The sequence below is a fragment of the Phyllobates terribilis genome, unplaced genomic scaffold, assembly GCF_046119375.1.
Source record: "Phyllobates terribilis strain yellow unplaced genomic scaffold, ASM4611937v1 Scaffold_161__1_contigs__length_4309998, whole genome shotgun sequence".
Classification (NCBI taxonomy): Eukaryota; Metazoa; Chordata; class Amphibia; order Anura; family Dendrobatidae; genus Phyllobates; species Phyllobates terribilis.
Window position 1 is genome coordinate 3,562,830 of NW_027362921.1, and position 17,109 is coordinate 3,579,938.

Below are 17,109 nucleotides of genomic sequence, written 5' to 3' on the forward strand. Positions count from 1 at the left end.
AGAAGTGCTGGTCGCAGTAGCTTAATAAGAAGGTTTAAATGCCCCTTGGAAGAGACGTGCAGGTCGCAGAAGCTTAAAAAGACAGTTTAAATGCCCCTTGGAAGAGACGTGCAGGTCGCAGTAGCTTAACAAGACGGTTTAAATTCCCCTTGGAAGAGACGTGCAGATCGCAGTGGCTTAACAAGACGCTTTAAATGCCCCTTGTAAGAGACATGCAGGTCGCAGTAGCTTAACAAGACGGTTTAAATGCCCCTTGGAAGAGACGTGCAGGTCGCAGTAGCTTAACAAGACGGTTTAAATTCCCCTTGGAAGAGCGGTGGAGGTCGCAGTAGCTTAACAAGACAGTTTAAATGCCCCTTGGAAGAGACGTGCAGGTAGCAGTAGCTTAACAAGACAGTTTAAATCCCCCTTGGAAGAGACTTGCAGGTTGAAGTAGCTTAACAAGAGGGTTTAAATGTCTCTTGGAATAGGCTTGCAGGTCGCAGTAGCTTACCAAGACGGCTTAAATGCCCCTTGGAAGAGACGTGCCGGTCGCAGTAGCTTAACAAGATGGTTTAAATGCCCCTTGGAAGAGAGGTGGAGGTCGCAGTAGCTTAACAAGATGGTTTAAATGTACATTGGAAGAGACATGGAGGTCGCAGCAGCTTAAAAAGACGGCTTAAATGCCCCTTGGAAGAGACGTGCAGATCGCAGTGGCTTAACAAGACGCTTTAAATGCCCCTTGTAAGAGACATGCAGGTCGCAGTAGCTTAACAAGACGGTTTAAATGCCCCTTGGAAGAGACGTGCAGGTCAAAGTAGCTTAACAAGACGGTTTAAATTCCCCTTGGAAGAGACGTGCAGATCGCAGTGGCTTAACAAGACGCTTTAAATCCCCCTTGTAAGAGACATGCAGGTCGCAGTAGCTTAACAAGATGGTTTAAATGCCCCTTGGAAGAGACGTGCAGGTCGCAGTAGCTTAACAAGACGGTTTAAATTCCCCTTGGAAGAGCGGTGGAGGTCGCAGTAGCTTAACAAGACAGTTTAAATGCCCCTTGGAAGAGACGTGCAGGTAGCAGTAGCTTAACAAGACGCTTTAAATGCCCCTTGGAAGAAACGTGCAGGTCGCAGTAGCTTTACAAGACGGTTTAAATGCCCCTTGGATGAGACGTGCAGGTCGCAGTAGCTTAACAAGACGGTTTAAATGCCCCTTGGAAGAGACGTGGAGGTCGTCGTAGCTTAACAAGACGGATTAAATGACCCTTGGTAGACACGTGCAGGTCGCAGCAGCTTAACAAGACGGTTAGAATGCCCCTTGGAAGAGACGTGTAGGTCGCAGTAGCTTAACAAGACGGTTTAAATGCCCCTTGGAAGAGACGTGCAGGTCGCAGTAGTTTAACAAGACGGTTTAAATTCCCCTTGGAAGAGCGGTGGTGGTCGCTGTAGCTTAACAAGACAGTTTAAATGCCCCTTGGAAGAGACGTGGAGGTCGTAGTAGCTTAACAAGACGGATTAAATGACCCTTGGTAGACACGTGCAGGTCGCAGCAGCTTAACAAGACGGTTAGAATGCCCCTTGGAAGAGACGTGTAGGTCGCAGTAGCTTAACAAGACGGTTTAAATGCCCGTTGGAAGAGACGTGCAGGTCGCAGTAGTTTAACAAGACGGTTTAAATGCCCCTTGGAAGAGACGTGCAGGTCACAGTAGCTTAGCAAGACGGTTTAAATGCCCCATGGAAGAGACGTGCAGGTCGCAGTAGCTTAACAAGACGGTTTAATTGCCCCTTGGAAGAGCGGAGGAGGTCGCAGTAGCATAACAAGACAGGTTTAAATGCCCCTTGGAAGAGACGTGCAGTTCGCAGTAGCTTAACAATACAGTTTAAATACCCCTTGGAAGAGAAGTGCAGGTCGCAGTAGCTTAATAAGACGGTTTAAACTTCCCTTGGAAGAGACGTGCAGGTCGCAGTAGCTTAACAAGACGGTTTAAATGCCACTTGGAAGAGAAGTGCAGGTCGCAGTAGCTTAACAAGACGGTTTGAATGCCACTTGGAAGAGCGGTGGAGGTCGCAGTAGCTTAACAAGACAGTTTAAATACCCCTTGGAAGAGACGTGCAGGTCGCAGTAGCTTAATACGAAGGTTTAAATGCCTCTTGGAAGAGACATGCTGGTAGCAGTAGCTTAACAAGATGGTTTAAATGCCCCTTGGATGAGACGTGCAAGTCGCAGTAGCTTAACAAGACAGTTTAAATTCCCCTTGGAAGAGACGTGCAGGTTGCAGTAGCTTAACAAGAGGGTTTAAATGCCCCTTGGAATAGTCTTACAGGTCGCAGTAGCTTACCAAGATGGTTTAAATGCCCCTTGGAAGAGCGGTGGAGGTCGCAGTAGCTTAAGAAGACGGTTTAAATGCCCATTGGAAGAGACATGCAGGTCGCAGCAGCTTAAAAAGACGGTTTAAATGCCCCTTGGAAAAGTGGTGGAGGTTACAGTAGCTTAATAAGACGGTTAAAATGCCCCTTGGAAGAGACGTGCAGGTCACAGTGGCTTAACAAGACGGTTTAAATGCACCTTGGAAGAGATATGCAGGTCGCAGTAGCTTAAAAAGATGGTTTAAATGCCCCATGGAAAAGTGGTGTAGGTTACAGTAGCTTAATAAGACGGTTAAAATGCCCCTTGGAAGAGACGTGCAAGTCGCAGTAGCTTAAAAAGACGGTTTAAATGCGTCTTGGAAGAGATGTGCAGGTCGCAGTAGCTTAACAAAACGGTTTAAATGCCCCTTGGAAGAGACGAGCAGGTTGCAGTAGCTTAACAAGACGGTTTAAATGCCCCTTGGAAGAGCGGTGGAAGTCGCAGTAGCTTAGCAAGACAGTTTAAATGCTCCTTGGAAGAGACGTGCAGGTAGCAGTAGCTTAACAAGACGGTTTAAATGCCCCTAGGAAGAGAAGTGCAGATCGCAGTAGCTTAACAAGACGGTTTGAATGCCACTTGGAAGAGCGGTGGAGGTCGCAGTAGCTTAACAAGACAGTTTAAATACCCCTTGGAAGAGACGTGCAGGTCGCAGTAGCTTAATACGAAGGTTTTAATGCCTCTTGGAAGAGACGTGCTGGTAGCAGTAGCTTAACAAGATGGTTTAAATGCCCCTTGGAAGAGACGTGCAAGTCGCAGTAGCTTAACAAGACAGTTTAAATTCCCCTTGGAAGAGACGTGCAGGTTGCAGTAGCTTAACAAGAGGGTTTAAATGCCCCTTGGAATAGTCTTACAGGTCGCAGTAGCTTAACAAGATGGTTTAAATGCCCCTTGGAAAAGTGGTGGAGGTTGCAGTAGCTTAATAAGACGGTTAAAATGCCCCTTGGAAGAGACGTGCAAGTCGCAGTAGCTTAAAAAGACGGTTTAAATGCGCCTTGGAAGAGACGTGCAGGTCGCAGTAGCTTAACAAAACGGTTTAAATGCCCCTTGGAAGAGACGAGCAGGTTGCAGTAGCTTAACAAGACGGTTTAAATGCCCCTTGGAAGAGCGGTGGAGGTCGCAGTAGCTTAACAAGACAGTTTAAATGCTTCTTGGAAGAGACGTGCAGGTAGCAGTAGCTTAACAAGACGGTTTAAATGCCCCTTGGAAAAGTGGTGGAGGTTACAGTAGCTTAACAAGACGGTTTAAATGCCCCTTGGAAGAGACGTGCAAGTCAAAGTAGCTTAAAAAGACGGTTTAAATGCGCCTTGGAAGAGACGTGCAGGTTGCAGTAGCATAACAAGACGGTTTAAATGCCCCTTGGAAGAGACGAGCAGGTCGCAGTAGCTTAACAAGACGGTTTAAATGCCCCTTGGAAGAGTCGTGCAGGTCGCAGTAGCTTAACAAGACGGATTAAATCCCCATTGGAAGAGCGGTGGTGGTCGCAGTAGCTTAACAAGACGGGTTAAATGCCCCTTGGAATAAACCTGCAGGTCGCAGTAGCTTAATAAGACAGTTTAAATGCCCCTTGGAAGAGACGTGCAGGTCGTAGTAGCTTAACAAGACGGTTTAAATGCCCCTTGGAAGAGACATGCAGGTCGCAGTAGCTTAACAAGACGGTTGAAATTCCCCTTGGAAGAGACGTGCAGGTCGCAGTAGCTTAATAAGACGGTTTAAATGCCTCTTGGAAGAGACATGCAGGTCGCAGCAGCTTAACAAGACAGTTTAAATGCCCCTTGGAAGAGACATGCAGGTCGCAGTAGCTTAACAAGATGGTTTAAATGCCCCTTGGAAGAGCGGTGGAGGTCGCAGTAGCTTATCAAGACAGTTTAAATACCCCTTGGAAGAGACGTGCAGGTCGCAGTAGCTTAATAAGACGGCTTAAATGACCCTTGGAAGAGACGTGCAGGTCGAAGTAGCTTAACAAGACGGTTTAAATGCCCCTTGGAGGAGAAGTGCAGGTTGCAGTAGCTTAACAAGACGGTTTAAATGCCACTTGGAAGAGGGGTGGAGGTCGCAGTAGCTTAACAAGACAGTTTAAATGCCCATTGGAAGATACGTGCAGGTCGCAGTAGCTTAATAAGAAGGTTTAAATGCCCCTTGGAAGAGACGTGCAGGTCACAGTAGCTTAACAAGACAGTTTAAATGCCCCTTGGAAGAGACGTGCAGGTCGCAGTAGCTTAATAAGACGGCTTAAATGACCCTTGGAAGAGACGTGCAGGTCGAAGTAGCTTAACAAGACGGTTTAAATGCCCCTTGGAGGAGAAGTGCAGGTCGCAGTAGCTTAACAAGACGGTTTAAATGCCACTTGGAAGAGGGGTGGAGGTCGCAGTAGCTTAACAAGACAGTTTAAATGCCCATTGGAAGATACGTGCAGGTCGCAGTAGCTTAATAAGAAGGTTTAAATGCCCCTTGGAAGAGACGTGCAGGTCACAGTAGCTTAACAAGACAGTTTAAATGCCCCTTGGAAGAGACGTGCAGGTTGCAGTAGCTTAACAAGACAGTTTAAATCCCCCTTGAAAGAGACTTGCAGGTTGCAGTAGCTTAACAAGAGGGTTTAAATGCCTCTTGGAATAGGCTTGCAGGTCGCAGTAGCTTATCAAGACGGTTTAAATGCCCCTTGGAAGAGACGTGCAGTTCGCAGTAGCTTAACAAGATGGTTTAAATGCCCCTTGGAAGAGAGGTGGATGTCGCAGTACATAGTTACATATTTTATAAGGCCGAAAAAAGACAAGCGTCCATCCAGTTCAGCCTATTTCTTGTGCACTGCAGCTATTACGCAGCGTTGATCCAGGGGAACGCAAAAAAAAACAAAACAAAACAAAAAAAAAAAACATGCGGTATAGGCCAATTGACATCATTGAGGAAAAAATTCACTTCCCGACACCAATCTGGATTAATTAACTATCACTAAGCATAAGATGTAATTTTATTGTTCTCAAGAAAGGCGTCCAGGCCTCTCTTGAACTCATTAAGTGAGTTGGACATCACCACTTCCTCTCCCAGAGAGTTCCAGAGTCTCACGGCTCTGACCGTAAAGAATCCCCTTCTATGCTGGTGCAGGAACCTCCTTTCCTCCAGACGCATAGTGTGCCCCCTCGTCTTTGTCACCATCCTTGGTATAAACAGGTCATGGGAGAGATCTCTGTACTGCCTCCTGATGTATTTATACATGTTTATGAGGTCTCCCCTAAGCCTTCTCTTTTCCAACGTAAATAGGCCTAATTTTGACAACCTCTCTGGGTATTCTAGTCCCCCCATTCCCTTTATTACCTTAGTCGCCCTCCTTTGTACCCTCTCTAGCTCCAATATGTCTTTCCTGAGCACCGGAGCCCAGAACTGTGCACAATATTCTAAGTGCGGCCTTACCAGCACTTTATACAGAGGAAGAACAATGTTCTCATCATATGCCCCTATTCCTCTTTTGATGCATGCCATGACTCTATTTGCCTTCGCAGCTGCTGCCTGACACTGGGCACTCCAATTTAATTTGCTATTAACCAAGACGCCCAGGTCCTTCTCCATGTCAGATTTCCCCAACGGTTTCCCATTTAATATGTATGGGTGACTGCTGTTTTTCTTTCCCATGTGCATGACCTTACATTTATCGGCATTGAACCCCATTTGCCATTTTTTGGCCCAACTCCCCAATTTATCTAAATCCTCCTGTAGCTGTGCCCTATCCTCATCTGTGTTAACTACTTTACAAAGTTTAGTATCATCTGCAAATATTGCTATTTTACTATGCAACCCTTCCACTAGATCATTAATAAATATATTAAATAATATAGGGCCCAAGACAGACCCTTGAGGCACCCCGCTAGTAACCCTGACACACCCTGAGCTTACTCCATTGATAACCACCCTCTGCTTTCTATCACTCAGCCAGCTATTTACCCACTTACACACATTATCCCCCAGACCAAGCATTCTCATTTTATATACCAACCTTTTGTGTGGCACGGTATCAAACGCTTTGGAGAAGTCAAGGTATACAACATCCACTGACTCTCCCCGGTCCAGCTGTGAGCTCACCTCCTCGTAGAAGGCAATCAGGTTTGTTTGGCAGGAGCGATCTCTCATGAATCCATGTTGATATGGAGTTAGACAGTTATTATCATTAAGATATTCTACAATAGCATCTCTAAGAAATCCTTCAAACAATTTACCCACAACAGACGTTAAGCTGACTGGTCTATAGTTCCCAGGGTCACTTTTAGACCCCTTTTTGAATATTGGTACCACATTTGCTTGGCGCCAGTCTAGTGGGGCAGTCCCTGTCCATAAAGAGTGCTTGAATATAAGATACAGCGGTCTGTCTATCACATTACTTAATTCTTTTAGTACCCGGGGGTGTATGCCATCTGGGCCTGGTGACTTGTCTATTTTGATATTATTTAGGCGTTTCTGAACTTCCTCCTGGGTTAGGTGGGTGATATTTAGCGGAGGGTTTACTTTATCACTTTGCATTTCCTCCGATAAATTGTTTTCTTTTGTGAAAACAGTGGAGAAGAAGCTATTGAGTAGGTTTGCTTTACCCTCATCGCCCTCTATGATTTTACCCAGGTTATTTTTCAATGGGCCAACTCCATCAGTTTTAATCCTTTTACTGTTTATATAGTTAAAGAACAGTTTGGGATTCGTTTTACTTTCTTTGGCAATTAGTCTCTCTGTCTCCTCTTTTGCTATTCTTATTTGTTTCTTACAGATTTTGTTTTTTTCCCTATAAGATATTAGCGCTTCCTCGCTGCCTTCTTGTTTAAGTTTACCGAAAGCCCTTTTTTTGTTTTTCATTGCCCTCTTGACTTCCTTATTTAGCCACATTGGCTTCCTCCTATTCCTAGCCCTTTTATTCCCATAAGGTATGTACCTTCTACAGTGACTATGTAGGACTGTTTTGAAAATTTCCCATTTTCTATCCGTGCTCCTATTACTGAAGATACTATCCCAGTCTATAAGGTGAAGGGCATCTCTTAGCTGATCAAACTTTGCCCTCCTGAAGTTCAGTGTTTTTGTGACTCCCTTGCTGGGCACCCTACTGAAGCACATGTGGAATTGTATAATGTTGTGGTCACTATTTCCGAGGTGCCCCCCAACCTGCACCTCAGTTATTCTGTCTGGCCTGTTAGTTAATATTAAGTCTAAAAGGGCCGTCCCTCTAGTTGGTTCCTGCACAAGTTGTGACAAATAATTGTCTTTGATAATTGACAGAAACCTGTTTCCTTTCTGAGATCTACAGCTTTCGGTTTCCCAGTCTATATCGGGGTAGTTGAAGTCCCCCATAATAATCACCTCGTTATTTTTTGCTACTTCGTCTATTTGTCTCATTAATAGACTTTCCGTGGCTTCTGCTATATTTGGTGGTTTATAACAGACTCCTATGATAATTTTATTATTGTTTTTTGCCCCATGTATCAACATCCATAAGAACTCGACCTCCTCATTTCCCTCCCATACATCCTCCCGTATTGTAGGCTTTAGACACGTCTTTACATATAGACAGACTCCACCCCCTTTCCGATTTCTTCGATCCCTTCTAAACAGACTGTAACCCTGTAAGTTAACTGCCCAGTCATAGCTTTCATCCAACCATGTCTCGGTTATTCCCACTATGTCATAGTTACCTGTAGATATTTCTGCTTCCAGTTCATCCATCTTGTTTGTCAGGCTCCTGGCATTTGCTAGCACGCAGTTTACACGATTTTGTTTTGTTCCAATCTTCTCCCTGTGGATTGTATTAGAAATTTTCTTACCTTCCTTCCAAGTATCTTGTCTTGGACCTTCTTTGTCGCACTTCATATCTTTCATTAGTATGTCCTCTGGTTGCATGTTCGTGTCCGGCGTTTTTCTTCCCATCCCCTCTTCTTCTAGTTTAACGCCCTCCTGATGAGTGTTGCGAGTCTCCTGGCGAATGTGTGTTTCCCGGGTTTGTTGAGGTGTAGTCCGTCTCTGGCAAGGAGTCCATCATAGAGGTAATTCACACCGTGGTCCAGGAATCCAAATCCTTGTTGTCTGCACCATCGTCTCAGCCAGCTGTTCACATCAAGGATCCTGTTCCATCTCCTGACGCCATGCCCGTCTACTGGAAGGATAGAAGAAAAAACTACCTGCGCATCCAGTTCTTTTACTTTCTTCCCCAATGCTTCAAAGTCCTTGCAGATTGTCGGTAGGTCCTTCTTTGCCGTGTCATTGGTGCCAACATGTATCAGAAGAAATGGGTGGACATCCTTGGGACTGATGAGCTTTGGTATCCTATCGGTAACATCCTTAACTTAACAAGACGGTTTAAATGTCCATTGGAAGAGACATGCAGGTCGCAGCAGCTTAAAAAGACGGTTTAAATGCCCCTTGGAAGAGACGTGCAGGTCGCAGTAGCTTAACAAGACGGTTTAAATGCCCCTTGGAAGAGACATACAGATTGCAGTAGCTTAACAAGACGGTTTAAATGCCACTTGGAAGAGCGGTGGAGGTCGCAGTAGCTTAACAAGACGGTTTAAATGCCCCTTGGAAGAGACATGCAGGTCGCAGTAGCTTAACAAGACAGTTTAAATGCCCCTTGGAAGAGAAGTGCAGGTCGCAGTAGCTTAATAAGAAGGTTTAAATGCCCCTTGGAAGAGACGTGCAGGTCGCACTAGCTTAAAAAGACAGTTTAAATGCCCCTTGGAAGAGACGTGTAGGTCGCAGTAGCTTAACAAGACAGTTTAAATCCCCCTTGGAAGAGACTTGCAGGTTGCAGTAGCTTAACAAGAGGGTTTAAATGCCTCTTGGAATAGGCTTGCAGGTCGCAGTAGCTTACCAAGACGGCTTAAATGCCCCTTGGAAGAGACGTGCCGGTCGCAGTAGCTTAACAAGATGGTTTAAATGCCCCTTGGAAGAGAGGTGGAGGTCGCAGTAGCTTAACAAGATGGTTTAAATGTCCATTGGAAGAGACATGCAGGTCGCAGCAGCTTAAAAAGACAGCTTAAATGCCCCTTGGAAGAGACGTGCAGATCGCAGTGGCTTAACAAGACGCTTTAAATGCCCCTAGTAAGAGACATGCAGGTCGCAGTAGCTTAACAAGACTGTTTACATGCCCCTTGGAAGAGACGTGCAGGTCGCAGTAGCTTAACAAGACGGTTTAAATTCCCCTTGGAAGAGACGTGCAGATCGCAGTGGCTTAACAAGACGCTTTAAATGCCCCTTGGAAGAGCGGTGGAGGTCGCAGTAGCTTAACAAGACAGTTTAAATGCCCCTTGGAAGAGACGTGCAGGTAGCAGTAGCTTAACAAGACGCTTTAAATGCCCCTTGGAAGAAACGTGCAGGTCGCAGTAGCTTTACAAGACGGTTTAAATGCCCCTTGGATGAGACGTGCAGGTAACAGTAGCTTAACAAGACGGTTTAAATGCCCCTTGGAAGAGACGTGGAGGTTGTAGTAGCTTAACAAGACGGATTAAATGACCCTTGGTAGACACGTGCAGGTCGCAGCAGCTTAACAAGACGGTTAGAATGCCCCTTGGAAGAGACGTGTAGGTCGCAGTAGCTTAACAAGACGGTTTAAATGCCCGTTGGAAGAGACGTGCAGGTCGCAGTAGTTTAACAAGACGGTTTAAATGCCCCTTGGAAGAGACGTGCAGGTCACAGTAGCTTAGCAAGACTGTTTAAATGCCCCATGGAAGAGACGTGCAGGTCGCAGTAGCTTAACAAGACGGTTTAAATGCCCCTTGGAAGAGTGGAGGAGGTCGCAGTAGCATAACAAGACAGGTTTAAATGCCCCTTGGAAGAGACGTGCAGTTCGCAGTAGCTTAACAAGACAGTTTAAATACCCCTTGGAAGAGAAGTGCAGGTCGCAGTAGCTTAATAAGACGGTTTAAACTTCCCTTGGAAGAGACGTGCAGGTCGCAGTAGCTTAACAAGACGGTTTAAATGCCACTTGGAAGAGAAGTGCAGGTCGCAGTAGCTTAACAAGACGGTTTGAATGCCACTTGGAAGAGCGGTGGAGGTCGCAGTAGCTTAACAAGACAGTTTAAATACCCCTTGGAAGAGACGTGCAGGTCGCAGTAGCTTAATACGAAGGTTTAAATGCCTCTTGGAAGCGACGTGCTGGTAGCAGTAGCTTAACAAGATGGTTTAAATGCCCCTTGGATGAGGCGTGCAAGTCGCAGTAGCTTAACAAGACAGTTTAAATTCCCCTTGGAAGAGACATGCAGGTTGCAGTAGCTTAACAAGAGGGTTTAAATGCCCCTTGGAATAGTCTTACAAGTCGCAGTAGCTTACCAAGATGGTTTAAATGCCCCTTGGAAGAGCGGTGGAGGTCGCAGTAGCTTAAGAAGACGGTTTAAATGCCCATTGGAAGAGACATGCAGGTCGCAGCAGCTTAAAAAGACGGTTTAAATGCCCCTTGGAAAAGTGGTGGAGGTTACAGTAGCTTAATAAGACGGTTAAAATGCCCCTTGGAAGAGATGTGCAGGTCGCAGTGGCTTAACAAGATGGTTTAAATGCACCTTGGAAGAGATATGCAGGTCGCAGTAGCTTAACAAGATGGTTTAAATGCCCCTTGGAAAAGTGGTGGAGGTTACAGTAGCTTAATAAGACGGTTTAAATGCCCCTTGGAAGAGACGTGCAAGTCAAAGTAGCTTAAAAAGACGGTTTAAATGCGCCTTGGAAGAGACGTGCAGGTTGCAGTAGCATAACAAGACGGTTTAAATGCCCCTTGGAAGAGACGAGCAGGTCGCAGTAGCTTAACAAGATGGTTTAAATGCCCCTTGGAAGAGTCGTGCAGGTCGCAGTAGCTTAACAAGACGGATTAAATGCCCATTGGAAGAGCGGTGGTGGTCGCAGTAGCTTAACAAGACGGGTTAAATGCCCCTTGGAAGAGACCTGCAGGTCGCAGTAGCTTAATAAGACAGTTTAAATGCCACTTGGAAGAGACGTGCAGGTCGTAGTAGCTTAACAAGACGGTTTAAATGCCCCTTGGAAGAGACGTGCAGGTCGCAGTAGCTTAACAAGACAGTTTAAATGCTACTTGGAAGAGACGTGCAGGTAGCAGTAGCTTAACAAGACGGTTTAAATGCCACTTGGAAAAGTGGTGGAGGTTACAGTAGCTTAACAAGACGGTTTAAATGCCCCTTGGAAGAGACGTGCAAGTCAAAGTAGCTTAAAAAGACGGTTTAAATGCGCCTTGGAAGAGACGTGCAGGTTGCAGTAGCATAACAAGACGGTTTAAATGCCCCTTGGAAGAGACGAGCAGGTCGCAGTAGCTTAACAAGATGGTTTAAATGACCCTTGGAAGAGTCGTGCAGGTCGCAGTAGCTTAACAAGAAGGATTAAATGCCCATTGGAAGAGCGGTGGTGGTCGCAGTAGCTTAACAAGACGGGTTAAATGCCCCTTGGAAGAGACCTGCAGGTCGCAGTAGCTTAATAAGACAGTTTAAATGCCCCTTGGAAGAGACGTGCAAGTCGTAGTAGCTTAACAAGACGGTTTAAATGCCCCTTGGAAGAGACGTGCAGGTCGCAGTAGCTTAACAAGACGGTTGAAATTCCCCTTGGAAGAGACGTGCAGGTCGCAGTAGCTTAATAAGACGGTTTAAATGCCTCTTGGAAGAAACATGCAGGTCGCAGCAGCTTAACAAGACAGTTTAAATGCCCCTTGGAAGAGACATGCAGGTCGCAGTAGCTTAACAAGATGGTTTAAATGCCCCTTGGAAGAGCGGTGGAGGTCGCAGTAGCATATCAAGACAGTTTAAATACCCCTTGGAAGAGACGTGCAGGTCGCAGTAGCTTAATAAGACGGTTTAAATGACCCTTGGAAGAGACGTGCAGGTCGAAGTAGCTTAACAATACGGTTTAAATGCCCCTTGGAGGAGAAGTGCAGGTCGCAGTAGCTTAACAAGACGGTTTAAATGTCCATTGGAAGAGACATGCAGGTCGCAACAGCTTAAAAAGACGGTTTAAATGCCCCTTGGAAGAGACGTGCAGGTCGCAGTAGCTTAGCAAGACGGTTTAAATGCCCCTTGGAAGAGACATACAGGTCGCAGTAGCTTAACAAGACGGTTTAAATGCCACTTGGAAGAGCGGTGGAGGTCTCAGTAGCTTAACAAGACGGTTTAAATGCCCCTTGGAAGAGACATGCAGGTCGCAGTAGCTTAAAAAGACAGTTTAAATGACCCTTGGAAGAGAAGTGCAAGTCGCAGTAGCTTAAAAAGACTGTTTAAATGCGTCTTGGAAGAGACGTGCAGGTCGCAGTAGCTTAACAAAACGGTTTAAATGCCTCTTGGAAGAGACGAGCAGGTTGCAGTAGCTTAACAAGACGGTTTAAATGCGCCTTGGAAGAGCGGTGGAGGTCGCAGTAGCTTAACAAGATGGTTTAAATGCTCCTTGGAAGAGACGTGCAGGTAGCAGTAGCTTAACAAGACGGTTTAAATGCCCCTAGGAAGAGAAGTGCAGGTCGCAGTAGCTTAACAAGATGGTTTGAATGCCACTTGGAAGAGCGGTGGAGGTCGCAGTAGCTTAACAAGACAGTTTAAATACCCCTTGGAAGAGACGTGCATGTCGCAGTAGCTTAATGCGAAGGTTTAAATGCCTCTTGGAAGAGACGTGCTGGTAGCAGTAGCTTAACAAGATGGTTTAAATGCCCCTTGGAAGAGACGTGCAAGTTGCAGTAGCTTAACAAGACAGTTTAAATTCCCCTTGGAAGAGACGTGCAGGTTGCAGTAGCTTAACAAGAGGGTTTAAATGCCCCTTGGAATAGTCTTACAGGTCGCAGTAGCTTACCAAGATGGTTTAAATGCCCCTTGGAAGAGCGGTGGAGGTCGCAGTAGCTTAAGAAGACGGTTTAAATGCCCATTGGAAGAGACATGCAGGTCGCAGCAGCTTAAAAAGACGGTTTAAATGCCTCTTGGAAAAGTGGTGGAGGTTACAGTAGCTTAATAAGACGGTTAAAATGCCCCTTGGAAGAGACGTGCAGGTCGCAGTGGCTTAACAAGACGGTTTAAATGCACCTTGGAAGAGATATGCAGGTCGCAGTAGCTTAACAAGATGGTTTAAATGCCCCTTGGAAAAGTGGTGGAGGTTACAGTAGCTTAATAAGACGGTTAAAATGCCCCTTGGAAGAGACGTGCAAGTCGCAGTAGCTTAAAAAGACTGTTTAAATGCGCCTTGGAAGAGACGTGCAGGTCGCAGTAGCTTAACAAAATGGTTTAAATGCCCCTTGGAAGAGACGAGCAGGTTGCAGTAGCTTAACAAGACGGTTTAAATGCCCCTTGGAAGAGCGGTGGAGGTCGCAGTAGCTTAACAAGACAGTTTAAATGCTTCTTGGAAGAGACGTGCAGGTAGCAGTAGCTTAACAAGACGGTTTAAATGCCCCTTGGAAAAGTGGTGGAGGTTACAGTAGCTTAACAAGACGGTTTAAATGCCCCTTGGAAGAGACGTGCAAGTCAAAGTAGCTTAAAAAGACGGTTTAAATGCGCCTTGGAAGAGACGTGCAGGTTGCAGTAGCATAACAAGACGGTTTAAATGCCCCTTGGAAGAGACGAGCAGGTCGCAGTAGCTTAACAAGATGGTTTAAATGCCCCTTGGAAGAGTCGTGCAGGTCGCAGTAGCTTAACAAGACGGATTAAATGCCCATTGGAAGAGCGGGGGTGGTCGCAGTAGCTTAACAAGACGGGTTAAATGCCCCTTGGAAGAGACCTGCAGGTCGCAGTAGCTTAATAAGACAGTTTAAATGCCCCTTGCAAGAGACGTGCAGGTCGTAGTAGCTTAACAAGACGGTTTAAATGCCCCTTGGAAGAGACGTGCAGGTCGCAGTAGCTTAACAAGACGGTTGAAATTCCCTTTGGAAGAGACGTGCAGGTCGCAGTAGCTTAATAAGACGGTTTAAATGCCTCTTGGAAGAGACATGCAGGTCGCAGCAGCTTAACAAGACAGTTTAAATGCCCCTTGGAAGAGACATGCAGGTCGCAGTAGCTTAACAAGATGGTATAAATGCCCCTTGGAAGAGCGGTGGAGGTCGCAGTAGCTTATCAAGACAGTTTAAATACCCCTTGGAAGAGACGTGCACGTCGCAGTAGCTTAATAAGACGGTTTAAATGACCCTTGGAAGAGACGTGCAGGTCGAAGTAGCTTAACAATACGGTTTAAATGCCCCTTGGAGGAGAAGTGCAGGTTGCAGTAGCTTAACAAGACGGTTTAAATGCCACTTAGAAGAGGGGTGGAGGTCGCAGTAGCTTAACAAGACAGTTTAAATGCCCATTGGAAGATACCTGCAGGTCGCAGTAGCTTAATAAGAAGGTTTAAATGCCCCTTGGAAGAGACGTGCAGGTCGCAGTAGCTTAACAAGACAGTTTAAATGCCCCTTGGAAGAGACGTGCAGGTTGCAGTAGCTTAACAAGACAGTTTAAATCCCCCTTGAAAGAGACTTGCAGGTTGCAGTAGCTTAACAAGAGGGTTTAAATGCCTCTTGGAATAGGCTTGCAGGTCGCAGTAGCTTATCAAGACGGTTTAAATGCCCCTTGGAAGAGACGTGCAGTTCGCAGTAGCTTAACAAGATGGTTTAAATGCCCCTTGGAAGAGAGTTGGAGGTCGCAGTAGCTTAACAAGACGGTTTAAATGTCCATTGGAAGAGACATGCAGGTCGCAGCAGTTTAAAAAGACGGTTTAAATGCCCCTTGGAAGAGACGTGCAGGTCGCAGTAGCTTAACAATACGGTTTAAATGCCCCTTGGAAGAGACATACAGGTCGCAGTAGCTTAACAAGACGGTTTAAATGCCACTTGGAAGAGCGGTGGAGGTCTCAGTAGCTTAACAAGACGGTTTAAATGCCCCTTGGAAGAGACATGCAGGTCGCAGTAGCTTAAAAAGACAGTTTAAATGACCCTTGGAAGAGAAGTGCAGGTCGCAGTAGCTTAATAAGAAGGTTTAAATGCCCCTTGGAAGAGACGTGCAGGTCGCAGTAGCTTAAAAAGACAGTTTAAATGCCCCTTGGAAGAGACGTGCAGGTCGCAGTAGCTTAACAAGACAGTTTAAATCCCCCTTGGAAGAGACTTGCAGGTTGCAGTAGCTTAACAAGAGGGTTTAAATGCCTCTTGGAATAGGCTTGCAGGTCGCAGTAGCTTACCAAGACGGCTTAAATGCCCCTTGAAAGAGACGTGCCGGTTGCAGTAGCTTAACAAGATGGTTTAAATGCCCCTTGGAAGAGAGGTGGAGGTCGCAGTAGCTTAACAAGATGGTTTAAATGTCCATTGGAAGAGACATGCAGGTCGCAGCAGCTTAAAAAGACGGCTTAAATGCCCCTTGGAAGAGACGTGCAGATCGCAGTGGCTTAACAAGACGCTGTAAATGCCCCTTGTAAGAGACATGCAGGTCGCAGTAGCTTAACAAGACTGTTTAAATGCCCCTTGGAAGAGACGTGCAGGTCGCAGTAGCTTAACAAGACGGTTTAAATTCCCCTTGGAAGAGACGTGCAGATCGCAGTGGCTTAACAAGATGCTTTAAATGCCCCTTGTAAGAGACATGCAGGTCGCAGTAGCTTAACAAGACGGTTTAAATGCCCCTTGGAAGAGACGTGCAGGTCGCAGTAGCTTAACAAGACGGTTTAAATTCCCCTTGGAAGAGCGGTGGAGGTCGCAGTAGCTTAACAAGACAGTTTAAATGCCCCTTGGAAGAGACGTGCAGGTAGCAGTAGCTTAACAAGACGCTTTAAATGCCCCTTGGAAGAAACGTACAGGTCGCAGTAGCTTTACACGACGGTTTAAATGCCCCTTGGATGAGACGTGCAGGTCGCAGTAGCTTAACAAGACGGTTTAAATGCCCCTTGGAAGAGACGTGGAGGTCGTAGTAGCTTAACAAGACGGATTAAATGACCCTTGGTAGATACGTGCAGGTCGCAGCAGCTTAACAAGACGGTTAGAATGCCCCTTGGAAGAGACGTGCAGGTCGCAGGAGCTTAACAAGACGGTTTAAATGCCTGTTGTAAGAGACGTGCAGGTCGCAGTAGTTTAACAAGACGGTTTAAATGCCCCTTGGAAGAGACGTGCAGGTCACAGTAGCTTAGCAAGACGGTTTAAATGCCCCATGGAAGAGACGTGCAGGTCGCAGTAGCTTAACAAGACGGTTTAAATGCCCCTTGGAAGAGCGGTGGAGGTCGCAGTAGCATAACAAGACAGGTTTAAATGCCCCTTGGAAGAGACGTGCAGTTCGCAGTAGCTTAACAAGACAGTTTAAATGTCCCTTGGAAAAGCGGTGGAGGTCGCAGTAGATTAACAAGATGGTTTAAATGCCCCTTGGAAGAGACGTGCAGGTCGCAGTAGCTTAACAAGACGGTTTAAATGCCCCTTGGAAGAGACGTGCAGTTCGCAGTAGCTTAACAAGACGGTTTAAATACCCTTTGGTCGAGTAGTGCAGGTCGCAGTAGCTTAACTAGACGGTTTAAATGCCCCTTGGAAGAGCGGTGGAGGTAGCAGAAGCTTAACAAGACGGTTTAAATGCCCCTTGGAAGAGACGTGCAGTTTGTTAGAACTCTCCTGTTAGGTTTTTTCTAGTTTGCTGGTCACATGACCATTTTTGCCTATTTAATCCGGCTCCGCCCTCCTGGCCTTGCTGGACTTCATTGTATTTTCTACTCTTGAGCTAGCTTGGTACTCTGTTACCGTTCTCTGTTAGTTATGCTAGGTATTCTGACCTCTATGTTCTATGTTGAGTGTTTGTCTTTTACTGCTAC